Here is a 24,279-nt window from a genome sequence, read left to right as displayed (position 1 = left end):
ACGTCATGGCTGTAGAAACCCCAGGATGCCCACCAAGGATAGATAAAGTAACGCATGCTCACACAGGACTCTTGTAGTAGAAAGAGAAACTGTTAAAATAGAGAAGTCTGTCTGGATCTCACATTCTGACTATGAACATACTACTTCCTGACTTTGAACCTCAGTGTCCCTCTCTGTAAACTGGGGGGAATATGCACTTTGCATGGTCTCTCTTGTATTATTTAGTTCTGGTAACTGCTGGTAGCCTATAGAAGTCAAGGCAGGCCTGAAGCAGAATCGTACCCCATGCAGTGTTTATATGTGACACTTTTGGAGGTCCACTTCTTTGGAGGCTTTGCATTCATGGGGTGAGGGACTCACAGATGAAGATGTGGCCTCTGTAAGGCTCCCTTTGCCTCCAGCTCACAAGTATAGAGTCAGTGTCAAAGTGGACTCCGGAGAACACCCAGCAGGGAATTGGTGTGGGTCATGGGTGTGAGAACCTATGCTGTGTGAGACCCTGTTTGGTGGCTGAAATAACTGACTGTGTCCCCTTCCCCCTCCACACACTCCTCGGAGGGTTAGCTCTGTCATTTGGAGGAACATACAAAGAAACGTCACCAGTGCTAAGGCACCGGGTACGTGGAGGCTTTTGCTTTCTCCCAAACCCTAAACAGAAACAAAGTACTCATGTCCTCTGTAGGTGAGAAGCAGAAGCTTCTTTGGTATGGGTGTCCAGAAAGGCATTCCTTCAGTGGCATTTTCTAGAGGAAATAACAGAAAGCCCTTCTCTAATCAACAACAACACAAACCCAACCAGGACCCCAGAGATGCAGGAGAGTGTACCTGGCATATCAGTAAGTCCTTGATAACTGCTGGAGGTGGGGCGGCAGTAGCTGGGAGATGGAGAAAGGAAAGAGAGGGAAGGAGGTGGAGAGGAGCAGAAAGAAGGCAGCAGGGCTGGGAGGAACTTACAGCATCAGTAAACACCTGCAGTGAAAGCACTCTAAATCAAGGTCTCCAAACTACTGCCGGTGAGCTAAAGGCAGCTTGTTACCTGGTTTTGTATGAATGGTTTCTGCATATTTAAGTGGCTGGAAAAAATCAAAAGAAGAACAGTATTTTGTGCCATATGAAAATTACATGAATTTCAAACATCAGTGTCCATAAATAAAGTTTTATTGGAATGCAGTTATATGCGTTAGTTGTTACCTACAACTGCTTTTGCACTTTAACAGCAGAGCTGAGGAGGTGTGACCAAGACCACATGGCCCCCAAAGCCAGAAAACCTTTCTATCTGCTATCCCTGCACCAGATAGAATCTTAAACGCTGGCCTGGCAATTCAATTTGGGAGTCTGGATTTCCCCAAAAAGAAGCACTTAGCAATTATTTGTTACTGTGTATCTTTTCTGGGACATTGAGTGCCACCACTGCAAAGGCAGGTAGGTAAGGTACTCCCTGCGCTCTCTCTGGCTGTGCTCTGCCCCTCAGCCACCTGAACTACGCCTTGCCCAGATCATGATGCACCTGCTGGAAGCCAGCCTGCCGGGGGAACTCAGCGTGCCTGAGATTTTTATTTGAGTATTCACATGGCGACTACATCCAACTTTTTGAAATATTACAGAAAAAAAAGTTACATATGGAAATAAGTGTGAAATGTGTTCCACTGATTTCCCTTTCTTACAAAGAAACTTTAAGCAGAGCACAGCCATATTTGAATAATCGAATGTGTGTTAATAATAGTGCAATATGTGATGCTATTAAACTCCATCACTGTAGTGAATATTTCATATCATATGGTAGAGATCATCTTGGGCTAATGAATCACACTTGTGGCATGTATTTTGTATGGCTGCAATGAATACTGCTTTATTTAACATAGTTGCCATACCTCATGAAGCACATATGCATGAATTCACAGATGCATATTTTCCCCAATAGCCTTTTTTATCCTGTTAATACTTGCAAAATGGCTGGTGGACAAGAAACTAACATTACCCAGCCTAGAATTGCCCTTATTCCCACTACTTTCCACAATCTAGATCTTCCTTTAATTAGGTTCCTTTGTAAATAGCCATTTTTTAAAAATAGGATTTTGTATTTTTTTCTGATGGCTTGCTTTACTTCTAAGTGACTGGCTGAATCCTCATGTATTCCCCAAGGAACTTGTTACATAATCCAAAGTCAGGTTCTTAACTCAGGGGAATCTTGTTTGGTTGGAAGGACAGGAATGCACTGGAGGAGAGATGGAGCAATAAAATAGTTATGACTGCCTTGGGTAGAAGCTTCCCGTGAGTGCCAGGGAGGAGGGCACTGATTTGGCCTCAGAGAGGTGGAAAAAGAAGAGCAACAATGGAGGGTGGAGGGTGGGGTCTGGAGGAGCAGGAGAGGCAGGGGTGTTTTTTCTGAAAGACTGTGAGAAGGTGGAGCAGGTTCACAGTCAGAGAGACAACATGGCAAATGAATGTGTTTAGAAAGAAGGTGGATGGGAAGAAGAAAGGCTGGGGTGTAGCTGTGATCTGAGAGGGAGCGTGAGTGTGTGCAGCAGGTGTGTGAATCGCTGGTTTCTTTTGCAAGTTGTACTCTGAGAGTCATTGTATAAGGGAGAGTGTGCGGAAGGTGGGTGGGTAGAGAAGAGCTAGTCAAAGAGCATTTCAGTGAAGGCAGGAGATGGGGCTGGGTTTGTGTGTGTGTGCGCTGTGTGGGTGCGCAAGGAGAGAAAATAGAAGGACAGGGGCAATGGGGAAGGCATTAATTGCTTCCCGCCTGTTTCTGTGACCTGACCATAAACCCCATTTCCCCATCAGGCTTTTTGATGGGCCGCTGAGGTGAACGTGTGGCTCTGTGCCGTCAGGAGTGATGGTATTGAGGGGGACAGCCCTGGGGCTCTGCTTGCCCCCTGCAGTTCATCATGTCTGAATTAAAAAGGGAATTGTTTGGACAAACCTGTTAAGTGAATGTTTTTCCAGCATTAGTGGGAGAGCTTAAGGAGCTCCCATTGGATGAAAACAGCCTCTAACCACCTCAGGCTGTGCTGGCAGAAGAAATTTATGTAACAGCGACTGCATAGCATCATGCCTTTTCTTCCTTGGTCTCCTATATTCAGATTGGTCTAAGACACCTTTCCAAATCTCTGCCTGGGTTGAAACTACCCTGCGTCTATCTCCAAAGTTGTCCTCAATCCCCAGGGCTTGTTTGCACACCCTGATTTGGTCTGTTTCAGCAAGATTTGGAATGAGCGAGTGTTCATTCTAGATGTGTGTGTGTGTGTGTGTGTGTGTGTGCGCACACATGCATAATCAGGCATGTTGCATTGAGGAGACAGGAGCCCTAGTTATGAAGACTCTTTCAGGGGCCATTTCTGTGAGAAAGAGGTCAAAGAAAATTATCAGCACAAGTTTTGTGTTTCTCTCTGTAGGAGCTACATGGAGCCACAAGAACCCCAGCTCCTGGGATATTCCCACTTATTCCATATTCAGGCCATTTCTAGCAGAATGCTCCAGGGAAGCCAAAAGCCAGGAGAACTGTTGAAACTTGTGTTGTGTGAGAAGAAAGTCACATTGTAGTTTTGGGTCTGTATCTAGGAAGTAGAGGCGGGAGCTCATGGGGAAGGAGGGGAGACCCAGCAGCTCAGTGAAGGGAGGACCTGCTGGGAGCCTTCCGGCCTTGGAGCCTGGCCTCTCTGTGGCTGCTCTGCTGCTCGCCTCAGGCTTCTGCACACCTCAGCTGCAGAGAGCCTGGGAAAGAAGCTGACACACAGCAGGAGAGAAACCTGCTTCACTAGTAAAGAAGGTGGGGCCGAGGAGGAGAGAGATCGTGCCTGTGGCCAGAAGTCTTCCTGGGTTCTGCTTGCTCCATTAACTCTGCAGAGGGAAAGCTTCGCCCCCCGCCTGTGCAGGTGTGAACACTCCAGTCATCACTTGGAAAATCGGGCCCCGGAGGCGGGCGCTGCCAGCTGCTCAGTGATGGGCTCTAATGCCTTCCAAGCCTGGGCTGTGCCCAGCATCCCTACCCTGCTTCCCTTTCCCAGCAGTGTGCTTGGCTCCCCGCCGCTCACCTTCTCCCTCCAAGCCTTTGCAGCTTCCCATGTAATTTGCTTGTAACAAGCCTCATAAAGTTTGATCGTGCTTGCTAGGACTGCGGACGGCCGAGCGCAGTGAGCTCCTGCTTCTGGCAGCGGAGCACAGGGTTAACGCGAGTCCCAGAGGGACTGCCTGCCCGGGCTTTTTCAGGAATGGGAGGCCATTAAGCAACCTTCAGCCTCTCAAAGTGTCAGGGACGTAGAACTTGACACACTCTTGGTGGGCTGTACATACATACCTGTACTCTGAATTCTTATGGTTTATCAGCTTCCCTTTAAAGTCCAAGCCCCTTCCCCAACCTCATCTCCTGGGACGTTCAAATCATCGTAAAACAACACTTTCATTGTCATCTCATTCCCCTGGAACCACTGTGCCCCTTCCATGTCTCACTGTCCCTTTGGTCACTCTCCACCCTCCCGACCTCTCTGGTATTCCTTCCCGTCATGGCTGTCCCACCCCTCCTCTGCCTTCTTTCCCAAGATTACCTACCTCCCCTTCCCCTCCCCTTCCCCTCCCATTCTCCCTCTCTCCCCCCTGCCCTCCCCCCACCTCTCTCCTCCCTCATCCCCTGTACTTTTCTGAATCTCTGCCATATGGCTTATTGGCTTGGCATCTCAATGGTACATGGGCAGATGGACAGAGACCAGAACAATGAAGTAGGCAGGTTCCCAAGGGGAACTAGAGAGCTTTGCTCTTGATTCTTCCAACCCACCAAGGCACCTAAGAACCTCACAAGCGTGTGGAGCACCATTACATACCACCACCCTTTTAAACACTGGGGCTCTCCCTGCCATATATCTTGGAACCTGAATTACCACAGCCATTATTACTGATAGTATCACTCAACTGTGTTTTGCAAACAGGAACAGTATTAATAAACACATTTGTGAGCTTATTAACTAACTCCTCATATATCATTTGTTCAAATAATTAATTACATCTTTATTGGGTATCTTCTGTATGTCAGTTATTATGCTAGTCACTGCGGACATGAAGTGCCTTGCATGGGACTTAACAAAAATTTCTGGAATGCCCAGGATAGTCACTGGCTAGTCCAAGGTCAGCGATCTAGGGAAGGGCCAAGTCAGATACTTTTTTTCACTTAGAGCTCATGTTTGTTCTTCAGCTTGGGTTCTGAAACATGGCTGTACACCGGAACCACCTGGGAAACTAAAATATATTGACATCTGGGTCCCACTCCCAGAGATTCTAATTTCACTTATATGGGGTAAGGCCTGGGCTCAAGATTTTTTAAATTTCCCCAAGTGATCACTCACACACCAAGGAGCCTGGTTTCCTCTCTAAGGCTGTAAACAGCTTGGGTACCGAACTGTATCTCCTACACTTTCTATGTGGCCCATAGGCTTGGCACGATGCTGAACGCACCATCAAGACACCCCCACTACTTAGTGGGTTTCTACAAGTATTATACCAAGTTGGAGGGTAGGGTAGTGGCAGAGAAGACTATCAAAGGAGTTCCCAGCCCCTTGTCTAGTGGCAGGGGCCTGAGCCATTTTCTATGACAACCCTTAAAAGCACAGCACAACAGAAGGCTTCTACTTTAAACTCCCAACAAGCATCTTTACTTGCTTCCCCCACCCCGACCCCCCCACCACAGTGTTCCTCACTTTTATTTCTCACAGGATTCTTTTCCCCAGGAAACTTCTCTCTCCATTTAAAATTGTTTTCTAAATTGCAAACAGATGCCAAGTTAGGTTTCCAGAACCCTTTCCCCCTTCAAAGCTGGCAACTAGAAGCTGGGCTTGGCTGCCCACACAAGGAGGATCCAGGCCTCTGCTCTTCCATGTTGGCCCCGTGCTGCAGACAAAGGACCTCCAGGTAGTAGAGGCACAGCTGTGAGCAGAGCTCAAGCATTCAAAAGAAGATGACCAAACTGGTTGCTTCCCACTGTCTGTGTGCTCTCCAGAATCTCCTTTCACAGGCTTCTGGGGCCATGTCGGCACTCCCCAGCACGCACTCCAAACTCCCCCAGCCTCTGCACACTACCCAGTTCCAAAGCCGGCTCCCCTGCTTCAGGTGTTTGTTAGAGCAGCACCCTGCAGTCAGTACCAATTTCTGTCTTAGCCTCTCAGGCTGCTGGAATCAAATACCATAGACTGGGTGGCTTTAACAACAGAAACTTATTTCTCACAGTCCAAGGCTGGGAAGCCTGAGATCAAGGTGTGGCTGGTTCTGTCCAGTGAGGACTTGCTCACGGGGGGCTGCCTTCCTGCTGTCCTTGTGTCTCTCCCTCTTTCATAAGGGCATTAATCCCATCATGAGGGCCTCACTCTCATGACCTAATCTAACCCTGATGGATCTAATTTCCAAATGCCATCATGAGGGGGGCTAGGACTTCAGCATGTGAATGGGGTGGGGGCACACATTCAGTCCGCAGTACCTCTGTGAGTGGGATTAGAGTATTTAGCTCAGATAAAGTCAGAGGATCATCTGTCAGCAGCCTTCCTCACCCCAACTATCTCTTGGTTCTAGAAAAATGTAAGGCATGATAGCTCCATCCCCCAAAATGTAGAGTTGTGAGACATGAAGGTCTTTACTTAAAAGAAGCTGCTGGAAGGCTTCATTCATTTGCTTCTTCAATTAGACAGTCAGTTGACATTTAGTGAGTCCTTTTGAACTAGTAAGTGCTAGTTCTAGGAACAGAGATGAATAAGGCATGAGCTCTGCCTTCTGGAGCTCCCGGCTTCATGCGGGAGAAAGATGTGGAGGTGAACAAATGCATCTGTGGATGGGGTGTTAGGGTGGCGTACAGTGGAGAGGGTCCCATCTGGGTGAGCTAGGTAGTGGAGTGGCTAGGGAGAGTTCCTGGGGAACAGTGCCGTGAATGGTTAGACTGCAAAGAGAAGCAAGTGTTAGTTCGGTGGGGGTGCAGGGGGACAGGGAGGTGCCCTACTGTGAGCACATAGAACTGTACTTGGTGAGTGAGGGCCTCAGTGAGTTGTGGAGGATGGGTCAGGAAGAAGGGACAAGATGGAGAGAAAGGCCAGCAGCATATCAGGAAAGGTCTCCTGTGTCACTCTGGGGAGTGTGGGCTTTTGTCTGGTTACATGTCATACTCCTAGACTCTGGGAAGTGACTGGCCAGCCTCTGCCACAGGATTTTTTCTGCTACTAAGCATTTGGGATATAAAGGTGGCTTCAGGAGCAACTGCTGATGTTCCATTGGTTCTCAGTGCCACCACCTTCTGCAGGGACACTGCTCACATCGTGTTGAGCAGGTCTGCACTATAAGGGAATAGTAGGCAGTTTCTGTCTGCGTGTCACATTCTGTCCGAGAACTGCAATTACACCAGTGACAGGTGCACCTGCAGATCCACCAACATATGTCCCACAAGGACTCATCCCCACAAGACAACCTGTGTTCCCAAAGGTAACTGCTCTCTGTCAGTGCAGAGATTTTTATGGATGAAATGTTTCGCAAGTGTCATTCTTAAAGCCCTGGTACCCACAGCATGGGTCAGCTGTTCTCCCACCTGACACTGTGGCTCCACCGAGCCATTTCCTCCCCTAAGCACCTTAACAGAAGGAGTGCAAAAAATAGTCCAGAGTGAGGCCAGAGAGGACCCCATGAATATACCTTTGTTTGCTTTCGTGACGTTATTACAGGAGCCCCTGGACGTTCCATGCATTCTGTTTGCTGAAGGGCCTTGAGGTCTCAGTGAAGCTGAAGCTGAGCTGGCAGAAGCTCCAAGAGAATTCTGTGTCCCTCGCCACACACCAGGGATTCTCATTTCTGGATATATATATATATATATATATATATATATATATTTTTTTTTTTTTTTAATTTGAGGACTCAGTTGAGCTTTTGGAAAAAGTACCAAGTTTCTTTCTATTCATTCTGGGTAAATTTCTACTACGAACCTGATTTTTGGCAAATACGGTGGAGATTCCAGTCTCTGTCACAAGGTGGTCATTTTCAATTGTAGGAGAAGGAAATGGTGAAAGGGGAAGGGAAGGATTTGTGGGTGAGAAGAACCAGGCTCCCGTAAAGTAGCAGGGACTTTATAGGTTTTATCCTCATGGCAACCTGGTGGGGGCAGATAAAGCATCCCCATTTCACAGATGATGATATAGAAACAGATCATTTGAATAATTTGTCAAAGGTCACAGAGATGGGAAGTAGCACAACTGGTTTCTGCAGGTCTGTGGACAGGGCAGGTCTCTAATGAATATCGGTGGATTTGAAATTCCATGAGTAAAATTGCTGGGAGAAGAGAAGGCCTTCTCTGATTAATTTGGAAGAGTGATTAATGGGGGATGTAGAATCTGATAAAAAGAATATGCCCTCTGATTTGTAAAGTGCTTTTCTACTTTACAAAACCTTGTGCAGCTCTTATCTCATAGAAGAGAAGGACCACGTGAAGTATGGATTTTTCAGGCAAGAAAGCTGCCACTTGACAGGATCCTTTAATGAATTAGCAGCAGACAAGGAGAAGAACCTAGGCTCTTGGCGCTGGTGTCAGAGGCCCTCATGCTGTGTGTGCTGCTTGGGCCTTGGCACGCTTCAAAATCAATATGGATTTCCGCATTCCACCCCAGATTCTCTGCATCACCATTTCTGGAAATGGGCCACGGGTTCTATATTTTAAACAAAGTCCCCAGATGATTTTTCCTGACACCAGAGTTTGTGAACCCTTGTCCTTTTTTTATATATATTTTTTGGTTATTTTGACTTTGTGAGTTGGAAGTCCCACTTTGTCCCTTACACTGAGGTGGAACTCTCCTGAACATCCTCTAGTCTCCTGGCATCTTCTAATCTCAAGAGCTGCTCTGGAAGGGCGACAAGAAAGCGCCCCTCATTCTCTCTCATTTTTAACAAGGCCTCCTGCTGGCTAGTTCTTCCTTGTGTCTAACTGTAGCTTTCCTAAACCTGAATAAGGTTTTTTGTTTTGGTTTGTTTTCTTATCATTCAGAGTAGAATACAGGATCACCATCCCTCATGTAATAATAGCCCCTATAGTTGAAAGCAACTCTTTTTTTTAAATTTTCTATTAAGGTATGATTGATATACATTCTTATGAAGGTTTCACATGAAAAAACCATGTGGTTACTACATTTACCCATATTATCAAGTCCCCACCCATACCCCAATGCAGTCACTGTCCATCGGTGCAGCAAGTTGCTGGAGATCCACTATGTCCCTTCTCTGTGCTACACTGTTCTCCCCATGATCCCCCACACCATGTGTACTAAACATAATACCCCTCAGTCCCCTTCTCCCTCCCACACCCCTCCCCTTTGGTAACCACTAGTTCATTCCTGGAGTCTCTGAGTCTGCTGCCATTTTGTTCCTTTAGTTTTGCTTCATTGTTTTACTCCACAAATGAGGGAAATCATTTGGCATTTGTCTTTCTCCATCTGGCTTATTTCACTGAGCATAATGTCCTCCAGCTCCATCCATGTTGTTGCAAATGGTAGGATTTGTTTCTTTCTTATGGCTGAATAGTATTCCATTTTATATATGTACCACATCTTATTTATCCATTCTTCTACTGATGGACACTTAGGTTGCTTCCATATATTGGCTATTGTAGAAAGTGCTGCGATGAACATAGGGGTGCATATGTCTTTTTGAATCTGAGAAGTTGTATTCTTTGGATATATTCCAAGAAGTGGGATTCCAGGGTCAAATGGTATTTCTATTTTTAGTTTTTTGAGGAACCTCCATATTGCTTTCCACAGTGGTTGAACTAGCTTAAATTCCCACCAGCAGTGTAGGAGGGTTCCCCTTTCTCTGCATCCTCGCCAACATTTGCTGTTCATAGTGTTTTCGATGCTGGTCATCCTTACTGGTGTGAGGTGATATCTCATTGTGGTTTTAATTTGCATTTCCCTGATGATTAGTGATGTGGAGCATCTTCTCATGTGTCTGTTGGTCATCTGAATTTTTTCTTTGGAGAATTGTCTCTTCATATCCTCTGCCCAATTGTTAATTGAGTTATTTGCTTTTTGGGTGTTGAGGTGTGTAAGTTGTTTATATATTTTGGATGTTAACCCCTTGTTGGATAAGTCATTTACAAATATAGTCCCCCATACCATAGGATGCCTTTTTGTTTTGTTGATGGTGTCCTTTGCCATACAAAAACTTTTTAGTTTGATGTAGTCCCATGAGTTCATTTTTGTTTTTGTTTCCCTTTCTTGACGAGATGGGTTCAGGAAGAAGTTGCTCATGCTTATATTCAGGGGATGTTTGCCTATGTTGTCTTATAAGAGTTTTATGGTTTCATGACTTACATTCAAGTCTTTAATCCATTTTGAGTTTACTTTTGTGTATGGGGTTAAACAATAATCCAGTTTCATTCTCTTGCATGTAGCTGTCCAGTTTTGCCAACACCAGCTGTTGAAGAGGCTGTCATTTCCCCATTGTATGTCCATGGCTCCTTTATCATATATTAATTGGCCATATATGGTTGGGTTTATTTCAGGGCTCTCTAGTTTGTTCTTTTGGTCTAAAGGTCTGTTCTTGTGCCAGTACCAAATTGTCTTGATTACTGTGGCTTTGTAGTAGAGCTTGAAGTTGGGGAGCATAATTCCCCCTGCTTTATTCTTCCTTCTCAGGATTGCTTTGGCTATTCGGGGTCTTTTGTGTTTCCATATGAATTTTAGAATGATTTTCTCTAGTTCGTTGAAGAATGCTGTTGGTATTTTGATAGAAATTGCACTGAATCTATAGATTGCTTTAGGCAGGATGGCCATTTTGACAATATTAATTCTTCCTTTCCATGAGCATGGGATGTATTTCCATTTATTGGTATCTTCTTTAATTTCTCTCTTGAGTGTCTTGTAGTTTTCAGAGTATAGGTCTTTCACTTCCTTGGTTAGGTTCATTCCTAGGTATTTTATTCTTTTTTGATGCAATTGTGAATAGAATTGTTTTCCTTATTTCTCTCTCTGCTAGTTCATTGTTAGTATATAGGAATGCCACAGATTTCTGTGTATTAATTTCGTATCCTGAAACTTGGCTGAATTCATATATTAGATCTAGTAGTTTTGGAGGGGATTCTTTAGGGTTTTTTAAGTACAATATCATGTCATCTGCAAACAGGGACAGTTTAACTTCTTCCTTGCCAATCTGGATGCCTTTTATTTCTTTGTGTTGTCTGATTGCCATGGCTAGGACCTCCAGTACTATGTTGAATAGAAGTGGGGAGAATAGGCATCCTTGTCTTGTTCCCAATCTTAAAGGAAAAGCTTTGAAAGCAACTCTTATGTCTTTCTTCAGAAAACCCTACCTCAGACTGAATACTCTACCCTGTAGCATAAGACTTATGAAATATTTTTAGACTGAGGCAGTTCTGAGTTATGGAACCTGAGGATGGCATCACAGAGAAGCTCCAAAGATATACTTTCTTCCAATGTCACATATTTTAAGTAAATACGATTTAAGAATGGAAATATACATTTTCAGTTTCCTCTGGTTACCCTACCTTTTATTTAAAAAAACCACCTAACATCTGATGTTATAAAGTATATAAAAACTGAAACAATTTTTAAAACCACTGATCATAATGATACATTATTTATGCAAATCAATGAAAGTGATCAGGCTTCTTATGTCCATTGTTCAACCAAGATTTATAGCTTCTCATTACCTCAGGGAATAGGTTGGTTCAACAGGTTCACATTTTCCCCATCTTTCTGTAGCCTTATATTTCCTTATAAAACAGTGTCAGTAAAACATGGGAAAAAACACCCTCTCTTCCTTTGATCCTTGTTTTCCTCACCACACCCACCCCCTAAAAAATAAAAACCCAAACTATTTCTTTTTCCAAATCTCTGGCAGGCAATTTCAGTTTGGGCTTAAAAAGATAATTCATCTGTATAGTTTCTTATGACATAAAAGATCATAGAAATGCCCTAGAGGAAAAATAAGAAAACATTTGGGGAGATATGACAAGGTTAACAGGTCTCCATACACAGTCAAGTCACTGACAAGATGCTCTCCTTCTAGCACTTGGCTAATCTTTCTGCTCACTTATTCTGTGACACTTCTGGTACCATAGGGAGCTTGAGACTTCTGGGCTCTACTGTTGTATCCTAAAAAGTTTGTTCAACATATGCAGTAGGACTAGATGCAGTACTCAGGCAAATTCCAAATTCTGAAGCCAGTAAAAAAAATAAAAGCTGTCTATTTTCTTTTGTTCTATCTTTTTATTTAGCTTTTTTGAAAATTGTAAACATTTAGAAATAACCAAATAAAAATTAAAGTCATTTGAGGTGTTGAGGTCACTGTGCTCTTCCTTTCTAATCGCTACCTAGGGACCTTCCACAGGCAGAATTATTTAGCAAACAGACCTGGACGCCCCACGCAGAAGGAGGTACTGACAGTAACACATGGGACTGGCATGCACAGAAAGTGGCTGTCGGCAGGAAATATGTATGGACAGCATGCTTTATGACCCGTAGACACCGCACTTCCCATCGCCAGCCAACTTTATCTGGAAAGACCACACTGCCTGATGTCCTAAATGTCACAATACAAAAGAGCTTTTTTTGTTCCTAAAGGATCCTTTCCTTACACAAGGCTTTCAGCAGCCACGGCATAAAATCTACAAAGAAAAACACCCAGCCATGCCTGGGAAAGGCATCCATGGCAACACCCTCCTGTGGCTCAGGGGATGGGGCAGTGGAGGCAGACAAGGCAGGGAGAGCTAACCCCTTCCCAGCACAGCCAAAAGACAAATGCAGTTTGCAGATGCCTTGGACAGCGACACACATTTGGCTAAGAACTGCCTACATTTGTTTCACACTCAACCACGCACATACTCTGACTGAAACAATCAAATGCTTTCTCTTCTGTCCTACCCTGACCTGACCACATACATGCTTAGGAGGGACTGCACGCACGCCCCTGGCTGGGCAGTCTGGTGTAGGAAGCTGGAAGCAGAGGGCCCAAACGTCCCTTTAATCTGTTAGTCGTCTTTGAGAGCATGGTTATAATATCACATGGTTGTAATACCACAGAAAGAGGTGGATAATTCAAAGTGGTTTCTTCATAATAAGACATCCATCCCTGTGCCATCAGGGCCCTGAATGCCTGATCAGATCACGACAACTCAAGGATTGTCCTGGGCTCCTTTAGGCTGTAAACTGATGAGTTACTGATGTTTGTGGTGTGTCCATCAGAAGGAAATGCCGCGTCTTGAATTTCTGAGGAACGTGTCCTCACAGCAGGATGCCCAGGAGGCACCCCCAAGGATTGGCCTGATATCACACGTTTTCCGTCAGCTCCCTCACCTCCTTTCCAGGTGCTACTGCTTCCCTGCCTTCCCACCTTCTGTGTCACCTCCCGGGAGCTGACTCGCCCTACTCAGACCTGCCTTTGTTCAAGCCTGAGGAGATCCCCATGGACATCTAACTACTTGGCTTCCTATTGGCCTAATTGGAATCCAGTTAGCGATGGCATTTATTCTTTAAAAGCTTTTGCAGATGTTCATGATCTGAGGAACTATCAGTGCTGATGTTACACCACAAATGGGGTGAGGCCCCTAGGAGCCCCCACACAAATCATGGTCTAGGGGTCTCATTCCCACAGAGACTCATGGATGCTAAAGATTTTTTCTGAGAAGACAGTCCCTGTGAGCAATGCCTCCTTTCAGTCCAGTTCAGCAAAGGTTTGCTAGTGGTAACAGAACCGTGTGCTCAGTACGTCACTGACCCAGGTAGCTTGGAAGAACTGAAGAATGTGCCTTATTTTCTTGAGGGTACCTACCTGTTGTTGCATATGAGATTCAACCACACATGAAATGGTCACAAAGCAGCACGACAAAGCTCCTAACCAGGCACTGAACTCTGATGAGGGGCTGACATGACCACATGAGTTCAAAGAAGGATAAGCCAAGGTGGATGGCCGACCTGGGGGGCCGAGTGGGGGCTGAGTGGGTTTGGGGTTAGCAAGCAGATGGGAAGACCATCCAGGGTGTGGATAATATGCTCAGCAACCAGAGCCAACCTAACGCTGATGCCCTGAGCCATCTCCAAGTGCAAAGTAAAAGGCCGCCTCTAGGTGAATGTTCTTGCGTCCCTTTGGAAGGCTCTGGAGGTGAAGGGGTGGCAAGATGCCATTTGCGCATGCACAGGCAGACAAAGCAGACAGTGCAGTGATCTGAAAGCCTGGTTCTCCAAGCAGAACGTGGACTATCTGTCAAAAACTTGGGCAGTGAAACATTTCCAAATGATCAAGTGTCCAAGGTCAAGGGTTCAGTAAAATCCTGGACAGGCTGGTTAACTTTGCCTATTTCACTACATGCTGCTAAGCCTGGGCCAAGTGTTCCATGTTAGTCATAAGAAGCCTGGACAAGAGCATAAACAGATTATGGTAAATCTGCCACTGCCATTAAAAATTCCACAGCTTAATACTAGCTATGTCTACTGATTCTGTGTTAACAGTCCCGGTTTTGTTTTGTTTTGTTTTATGTCTGTTTGTTTCTTTTTTATAGATCATATCATTAAAATATACTCATATATTTTAGCAGTAGAGCATAGTGGCTGAGTGTGGGCACTAGAAGCAGATTGCATGGGTTAAAATGTTAGCTCTGCTCCTTAGCTGCATGACTTTGGACAAGCTACTCAAAGCCATTGGGCATTGGTTGTTTTAATTTGAACAATAGAGATGATGATGATAATATTTCTATAGGATTGTTTCAAGGAGTAAATAAGGTAATCCATGTAAAAGAATTAGAGGAGTGCCCTGGTATGTGCTTGGCATGCAATAAATATCAAGTCATGGTTTTAATGAGGGTCATTATTGATCCAGAATGGATCTTAGAAGCTATCTAGTTAAATACTACACTTTTACAAATATGGAGCCTGAATTCTTGAGAGGTAAAGTGATTTGCTGAAGGCCATTAATAGAATGGGTTCTAGTAGCCTTGCTCCTTACTTATAAAAGAAAAATTTACATTTATGTGTTCTCTTAACCATCAACAAAGCACATTCATACACATTACCCCCAAACTCTTCCTGTTATGCCATGATGCCTCTCCAACTGAAGTGCTGCAATGTTTTCCAGGCACCCAAGTATAAGAGTTCCACAGGGAACAATCTCAGTGAGTTCCGGAAAGAGGCACTTGTGTAATGAGATGAGGGAAGGGCAAAGGGAGGGCAAGTCCCAACAGTGCAGCAGACAAATGTGAGGTCTTCAGTTCTGTGGCAGTCACACCCCATTATTAATTTGATGCTGTGTTAAATTATCCATTTTTATGAGCAGCAGAGAGAATTCCTTCAGGGGGAGCTGCAGTATATTCCATGAGTCCAACTGTCCCAACAGGCTGTCAAGACAGTGCCTGTTTCCCTCCAATGATTAGGAGCAGATGACTGTAATGACACCTGATTTGCTGCATTTCTTCTTTCTTGAAGAATTTTGTCTGGCCTTTGGGAAATAGTATCTGTTTGTCTTTCATCATTTAAAGCCCACCTTCTCTTTTCCCTTGTCCCCAGCCTGACTCAGCTGACCCTCCACTAGTGACTAAGCAGCTGGCATGCCACAGTCATCCACTGGGGGGGCGTCCTTTTTGACTGGGTGTACCTGTCTTATATAGGCATCAAACTCCTTTAACAATTCTATTTTTCTTACAGCAAGATGGAGTAAAGTATATTTTACTAGAACTTCTATGAAAGAGACCCCTGTGTGTTTGATAAATCACAGGGATTGATGGGATGGGGCTTCAGATTTATGTTATATTAAATAGCAAAAGCCTGCTGGGCTCTTCAGGTTAGGGCAGAATTACTTGGGATAATAGAGGAACAAGTCGTTCTCTGGGTGTGGGAACACTGTATGAGGACTGCAGTAGGAGTATGGGGAAGTTATATTGGTAAGAATACTTGAAAATATTTTGCTATGGGGTGTCTGATATAAGCTCTCTTTTCTTTTTTTTTTAATGATTCTTCAGTAAAATCTATTAACAAACCATGAACTGGATTTCTTTTGAAAAACAGTGAAGGAGATAGTATTGAGATATAATCTGGTAAAGACAAAACAGAGACATTCTATATGGTTGGTAGGAACCAGAAAGCAGGAGGGAAGGTGGATTAAAAGTGTGTTGAGGTACCTGCTAATGACCTGAGCAGTGGAAGAACTCTTCTTTCTACCAATAACTAGCTAATCCTTAGTAGGAATGGCCAACCTTCAACTTCCCTAATCTAGGAGACAGTTTTCTTCTTCTTGTTCACTAGTTGTGTGTTACTCACTGAAGTGTATCCTTCCAAAATATACAGGTTGAAGCCTTAACCCCCAATATGACTGCATGTGGAGATAGGGACTTGGGGAAATAATTAAGGTTAAATGAGGTTGTAAGAATAAGACCCCAATCTGATAAGATTGGTGTCCTTACAAGAAGAGGCAGAGAGTTCTTTCTATGTGCACATGCACAGAGGGAAGGCTGCATGAGGACACAGTGGGAGGTGGCTGCCTCCAAGCCAGGTAGAGAGGCTTCCTCCTGAAACCAGTCCTGCCAGCAGCTTGATCTCGGACTTCTAGCCTCCAGAACTGTGAGAAAATAGATTTCTGTTGTGGAAGCCACTCAGTCTCTGGTATTTCATTACAGCAGCCCAAGCCGACTAATAAAGTATGTTGTTGCATTAGAACACCAATTTCCTCACTATAGGATGTGACTTTATATTAATTTTTCCCGCTTGTTCTCCTACCCAGAATGCTGTACCAGTCACGATCTCCACCTCTTGTGGAAAGACAATACTATATACACATATTAGCTGATAGAGAGTGTTGGTGTTCAAATGCACTAAGATTCTACTGCCCCTCAGAAATGGAGGAGCATTGAACCAGTAGAGATATATATGTATATGTATACTATGTGCGTATGTATACTATATGTGTATGTGTGCATGCGTACATGCATGATTTTATTGCAGGGAACACGCTTCTGCAGTTTTAAGAGCTGGCTTCCTGATCCTGAAGCCCACAGGGCTGGCAGTCAGCAAGGAAAGGAGAGAGTGATTGCAGCTCCAGTTGCTGCTTCATGCCAGTGAAGTGAATTAGCAGATCTGCAGCAATGAGGTAAGTGTAGAGATTTCAAAATGTAGAAATACTTTACAGTTTACCTTCTCTATTGCTTGGAATCTTTGATATTTAAGGAAGACTTAGTCCCTTTTTAAAGGGCTTTCACCTAATTAAATCAAGCCCATCTAGGGTAATTTCTCTTTTGATTAATTCAAAATCAACTGATTTGAGACTTTAATTGCATTTGATAAAACCCTTTCAGTGTAGCATGTAGACTAGTATTTCATTAAGTAACTGGGAAGGTGTGTGTATATTTCAAAATGGCCACCTTCTCCTTTTGACACTCCAGTTCTCCTGAAAGAATCTGTGTAGTCTTCCCTAATCAGAAACTTAGAGGAAAGGGAATTCCAGGGAATAGAGTTTAGCTTAGCCAAGTCGACCCATCACACAGAGCTGTCACAGTGTTGAATGCGTACATGTGTCCTGTTTCACTGTTATGTTTTTCTCCCACAACACATCTATAGCTGGTCTGTCCAGAGAATCTTCTTGAATTCCATGGAGAAGACCACCCACCACGCTTTAGAAAGACACATCCTCCTCTTCTATTCTCCCTTTGTTGTCCTTGGATTTAAATCCTGTCCAGTCTCACCATGTCAGTCTTTGGCTCTGTTTGCCAGAATGTTCCAGGAATGAAGGATCTTTACTCTTACCCTTGGGGTTTGCTTATTTGTAGTCCTTCAGGTTATAAACTGGGGTGAATAATGACTTTACAACTCACAATCTGTGTGAAGTTGGACCAATCCCTTACTTCTCCAGGGCTCAAAAATAATCATCTCCTAGAGTTGCTCTGTAGGTTAAATGACCAAATAAAGGGAAAACACTGTATGTTGCCTGCACACTGCAACAGTTTGATAAATGATAATGCATCATAAACATTATCATCTCAATATTATCTTTTATTATTTTCTTAGAGTCTTTAAAGACAATCAGAGTATAAGTTCTATACCCAAACCCAAAGCTGAGGACTTATATCAGTTGGTTTTCTCCTCATGCCACCAAGAGTTATCTCGAGTTTCTGGTTACTTAAGACATTTACTCAGAGGGGATTCTGACTGACACCAGCCCTTCATCAATTTCTCAGGAATATTGCCTAAAGCATTAGCAGCAGCAATGATAAATATAATCACGATAAATTCCACAAAATCTCAATGTGTGTTAAAGGTTCCAATGACAATCTGAATAGCAGGAAAGTTTCTTCCTACCAATTAATGGGAAGCCAAGACTAATTTGCCACCTGCACAGCACTTTTGAACTTGTCAGGGAAAAAGGAAACCAGTGAACCTTCATCTTGTCACTAGTCTTCTTGGGGACCGCTCTCTCAGCAAATGAAAATAGCATTCAGTAGAGTGAAAAATAGAGAGCCTATGTCAGCCCCCTGTGTTCTTTTCTTGGCTACAAGCAAAGTCCGTCATTGTCAGCAAGGAAGTAGCTACAAAGCATAGGGACTTACCCACTCATCTCCTGATGCTGGAGAGTGAATATTCCCTTAAATGCTTTAGAAAAGTTGAGAGTGTTAAGTCATTAGTTCTCCTGTGACTTACGAGTCAAGGGATATTCTATACATAAAAAGAGTTCCACTGTTTTCAGAGTCCTAAATCTGAGAAAATGCTCTAAAGGCCAGGATAAATTCCATGTGAAGAAGTGAGGACATCCAAGATGGCTTTTCTTTGACTTTCCTGCCTCATCTAGAATAACAATACAAATATTTATACATTCTACTGTTACTGTACTCCTTGATAAACAAACACAAACAAAAGCAAAACAAATAAGCCCGTAGATCCTTTTCCAGTAGTATTTACTAATACTTCCAAATCATTAGATTTACTTTCATTTGGCACATGGCTTACAATTAGGGATGCAGCCACTAGATGAAAGTGTGGAATATAAGACCATGAGGTTCAGATACAGATGATAGTTTATTTATTCAGTAATTCATTAAGTCAACATATATTTAGTAGAACCTCTCATAACCAGAAACATTGCAATGCAAAACTACTTACAATCTGGCAATTTTGCCTTTGATGAAAATAAACATATTTATTGCTACCTTTATATAGAAACTTTATACTATCAACTTCTAATTTATTGATGATGCACCTAATCAGAAAGAACAAGCTCTCACAGAACATTTCTCACAAATTATGGTAATCTAATTACCATATTCTCCTTACACCTTGATTAAAATTACTTCCTTCCATTGTTATGAACTCCACATCCCATTGTGGTGCTGTTTTTCTGAACTGGCACATCACTTTGGAGACTTTTTGGCACAGCAACCCCTCTAGGGGCTTTCCTCAGTTGCCAGAGATCCAGGGACTTTCTGTCCTTTGTCCCAGTTATTATTAATACATTCATGCTTTTTTTTAAAATTCATTTTATTATCATTAATCTACAATTACATGAAGAACATTACGGTTACTAGGCTCCCCCCTTCACCAACTCCCCACCTGCCACAAACCCCATTACAGTCACTGTCCATCAGCATAGTAAGATGTTGTAGACTCACTGCTTGCCTTCTCTGTGTTACACAGCCCTCCCTATGCCCCACCACCACCACATAATACATGCTAATCATAAGGCCCCCTTTCTTTTTCCCTGCCCTTATCCCTCCCTTCCCACCCCTCCTGCCCAGTCCCTTTCCCTTTGGTAACCGTTAGTCCATTCTTGGGTTCTGTGATTCTGCTGCTGTTTTGTTCCTTCAGTTTTTCTTTGTTCTTATACTCCACATATGAGTGAAATCATCTGATACTTGTCTTTCTCAGCCTGACTTATTTCACTGAGCATAATACCCTCTAGCTCCATCCATGTTGCTGCAAATGGTAGGATTTGTTTTCTTCTTATGGCTGAATAATATTCCGTTGTGTATATGTACCGCATCTTCTTTATCCATTCATCTACTGATGGACATTTAGGTTGCTTCCATTTCTTGGCTATTGTAAATAGTTCTGCAATAATCATAGGGATGCATCTGTTTTTTTCAAACTGGAGTGCTGCATTCTTAGGGTAAATTCCTAGGAGTGGAATTCCTGGGTCAAATGGTATTTCTATTTTGAGCTTTTTGAGGAACCTCCATACTGCTTTCCACAATGGTTGAACTAATTTACATTCCCACCAGCAGTGTAGGAGGTTTCCCCTTTCTCCACAACCTCGCCAACATTTGTTGTTGTTTGTCTTTTGGATGGTGGCCATCCTTACTGGTGTGAGGTGATACCTCATTGTGGTTTTAATTTGCATTTCTCTGATGAGAATGCTCTGTGGAGCATCTTTTCATGTGTCTGTTGGCCATCTGAATTTCTTCTTTGGAGAACTGTCTGTTCAGCTCCTCTGCCCATTTTTTTTCAAACTTCATTTTTTTAAGTTATAAAAGTAATATCACATGGCTATTTAAAAAATTAAAAATTACCTTAGTGAATATATAAGTGCTCTACTTAAACCTCTCTTTATTTCAACCTTTGAGCAACCACTTTATAACACAGTAGTGTATCACTTTCCCTTTTTCTGTGCATATAACATAATGATATACCGTTTTCCTTGCATACAGAAATACATACAAATACTGGTAGTTTTTTTTTTAAAACCTAAGAGTGACTATACCATATTTGTTCTCTGTTTGCTTTTTTTCATTTATTTTGGAGGTCATCCATTCAGAACTTAGAATTAACCTAGTTCTTTTTAAGGGCTGTGGAGTATTCCATTATTTGGATTTTCCATGATTTATTTGCTCTTCCAATATTGATAGACATTTAGGTTGGTTTTTTCTGTTATAAACATTGCAGTGGTGAACATCATTGTAAATATTTTTGTGCATATATGTGAATATTTTGTAGATTTCTGAAAGTGTAGTTGTGTAAGGGTGTGCAAATTTAAAATTCCAAAATACTCCCAGTTGCCTTTTTAAATAGCTGTAGCAAATTGAACTCTCCCAATAGTGGTGAGAATACATATACTCCCATATCTTTGTTAGGCTGAATATCATTGGCTTTCTACATTATTTGCCAATCTGATAGGTGAAAAAAAGCTAGTGTCTCCCTTTGTTTCTATATATATTTCACTATTTGATTACTAATGGGATTGAGCACCTGTTAGTCATTCCTGGGTTTTAATTCTCCTTTAATATCCACCTTAAATTAATTTTTTTTTGTGTGAGATCTCCTCTAATTCCTGTTTATCCCCTTCCAAAACCCCAGGCAATGAGTTTCTTCCTTTGCTCACATCATGTTTTATATGTATGTCTGTTGTAAGTGATTATAATTGCATTATGTTATGATCTCTGCCCATTTTTTAATTGGATTATTTGCTTTTTGTTTGTTGAGGTGCATGAGCTCTTTATATATTTTGGATGTCAACCCTTTATCGGATCTGTCATTTATGAATATATTCCCCCATACTGTAGGGTAACTTTTTGTTCTATTGATGATATCCTTTGCTGGACAGAAGCTTTTCAGCTTGATATAGTCCCACTTGTTCATTTTTGCTTTTGTTTCCCTTGCCCGAGGAGATATGTTCATGAAGAAGTCGCTCATGTTTATGTCCAAGAAATTTTTTGCCTGTGATTTTTTCTAAGAGTTTTATGGTTTCATAACTTACATACAGATCTTTGATCCATTTTGAATTTACTTTTGTGTATGGGGTTTGACAGTGATCCAGTTTCATTCTCTTGCATGTAGCTGTCCAGTTTTGCCAGCACCATCTGTTGAAGAGACTGTCATTTCCCCATTGTATGTCCATTGCTCCTTTATCATATATTAATTGACCATATATGTTTGGGCTAATGTCTGGGGTCTCTATTCTGTTCCACTGGTCTGTGACTCTGTTCCTGTGCCAGTACCAAACTGTCTTGATTACTATGGCTTTGTAGTAGAGCTTGAAGTTGGGGAGTGAGATCCCCCCTACTTGATTCTTCCTTCTCAGGATTGCATTGGCTATTCAGGGTCTTTGGTGTTTCCATATGAATTTTTGAACTATTTGTTCTAGTTCATTGAAGAATGTTGTTGGTAATTTGATAGGGATTGCATCAAATCTGTATATTGCTCTGGGCAGGATGGCCATTTTGACGATATTGATTCTTCCTAGCCAGGAGCATAGGATGAGTTTCCATTTGTTAGTGTCCTCTAATTTCTCTTAAAAGTGTCTTATAGTTTTCAGGGTTTAGGTCTTTCACTTCCTTGGTAAGGTTTATTCCTAAGTATTTTATTCTTTTTGATGCAATTGTGAATGGAATTGTTTTCCTGATTTCTCTTTCTATTAGTTCATTGTTAGTGTATAGGAAAGCCACAGATTTTTATATGTTAATTTTGTATCCTGCAACTTTGCTGTATTCCGTATCAGTTCTAGTAGTTTTGGAGTGGAGTCTTTAGGGTTTTTTATGTACAATATTATGTCATCTGCAAATAGTGACAGTTTAACTTCTTCTTTACCAATCTGGATTCCTTGTATTTCTTTGTTTTGTCTAATTGCCATGGCTAGGACCTCCAGTACTATCTTGAAAAACAGTGGGGTGAGTGGGCATCCCTGGATTGTTTCCGATCTCAAAGGAAAAGCTTTCAGCTTTTCAATGTTCAGTATGATGTTGGCTGTGGGTTTATCATATATGGCCTTTATTATGTTGAGGTATCTGCCCTCTATACCCATTTTGTTGAGAGTTTTTATCATGAATTGATGTTGAATTTTGTCGAATGCTTTTTCAGCATCTATGGAGATGATCTTGTGGTTTTTGTCCTTCTTTTTGTTTATGGGATGGATGATGTTGATGCATTTTCAGATATTGTACCATCCTTGCATCCCTGGGAGGAATCTAACTTGGTCATGGTGTATGATCCTTTTGATGTATTTTTGAATTTAGTTTGCTAATATTTTGTTGAGTATTTTTGCATCTATTTTCATCAGGGATATTGGTCTGTAGTTTTCTTTTTTGGTGGGGTCTTTGCCTGGTTTTGGTATTATGGTGATGTTGGCTTCATAGAATGAGTTTGGGAGTATTCCCTCCTCTTCTATTTTTTGGAAAACTTTAAGAAGAATGGTATTATGTCTTCTCTGTATGTCTGATAAAATTCCGAGGTAAGTCCATCTGGCCCGGGGGTTTTGTTCTTGGGTAGTTTTTTGATTACTGCTTCAATTTCTTTGCTGGTAATTGGTTTGTTGAGATTTTGTGTTTCTTCCTTGGTCAGTATTGGAGGTTGTATTTTTCTAGGAAGTTGTCCATTTCTTCTAGGTTTTCTAGCTTCTTAGCATATAGGTTTTCATAGTATTCTCTAATAATTCTTTGTATATCTGTGGGGTCAGTCCTGATGTTTCCTTTCTCGTTTCTGATTCTGTTGATGTGTGTTGATTCTCTTTTTCTCTTAATAGGTATGGCTAGAGGCTTATCTATTTTGTTTATTTTCTCAAAGAACCAGCTCTTGGTTTCATTGATTTTTTCTATTTGTTTTATTCTTCTCAATTTTATTTATTTCTTCTCTGATCTTTATTATGTGCCTCCTTCTGCTGACTTTAGGCCTCATTTGTTCTTCTTTTTCCAATTTTGATAACTGTGACATTAGACTATTCATTTGGGGTTGTTCTTCCTTCTTTAAATATGCCTAGATTGCTATATACTTTGCTCTTAAGACTGCTTTTGCTGCATCCCGCAGAAGTTGGGGCTTTGTGTTGTTGTCATTTATTTCCATATATTGCTGGATCTCCATTTTAATTTGGTCATTGATCCATTAACTATTTATGAGCCTGTTGTTAAGCCTCCATGTGTTTGTGGGCCTTTTTGCTTTCTTTGTAAAATTTATTTCTTGTTTTATACCTTTGTGGTCTGAAAAGTTGGTTGGTAGAATTTCAATCTTTTGGAATTTACTGAGGCTCTTTTTGTGGACTAGTATGTGGTCTATTCTGGAGAATGTTCCATGTGCTCTTGAGATGAATGTGTATCCTGTTGCTTTTGGGTATAGAGTTCTATAGATGTCTTTTAGGTCCATCTGTTCTAGTGTGTTGTTCAGTGCCTCTGTGTCCTTACTTATTTTCTGTCTGATGGATCTGTCCTTTGGAGTGAATGGTGTGTTGAAGTCTCCTAAAATGAATGCATTGCATTCTTTTTCCTCCTTTAATTCTGTTAGTATTTGTTTCACATATGCTGGTGCTCCTGTGTTGGGTGCATATATATTTAGAATGGTTATATCCTCTTGTTGGACT

This window comes from Manis javanica, chromosome 11 (genome assembly GCF_040802235.1).
Source record: "Manis javanica isolate MJ-LG chromosome 11, MJ_LKY, whole genome shotgun sequence".
In the NCBI taxonomy this organism is placed as follows: domain Eukaryota; kingdom Metazoa; phylum Chordata; class Mammalia; order Pholidota; family Manidae; genus Manis; species Manis javanica.
Note: the sequence above shows the minus strand (reverse complement) of the source record.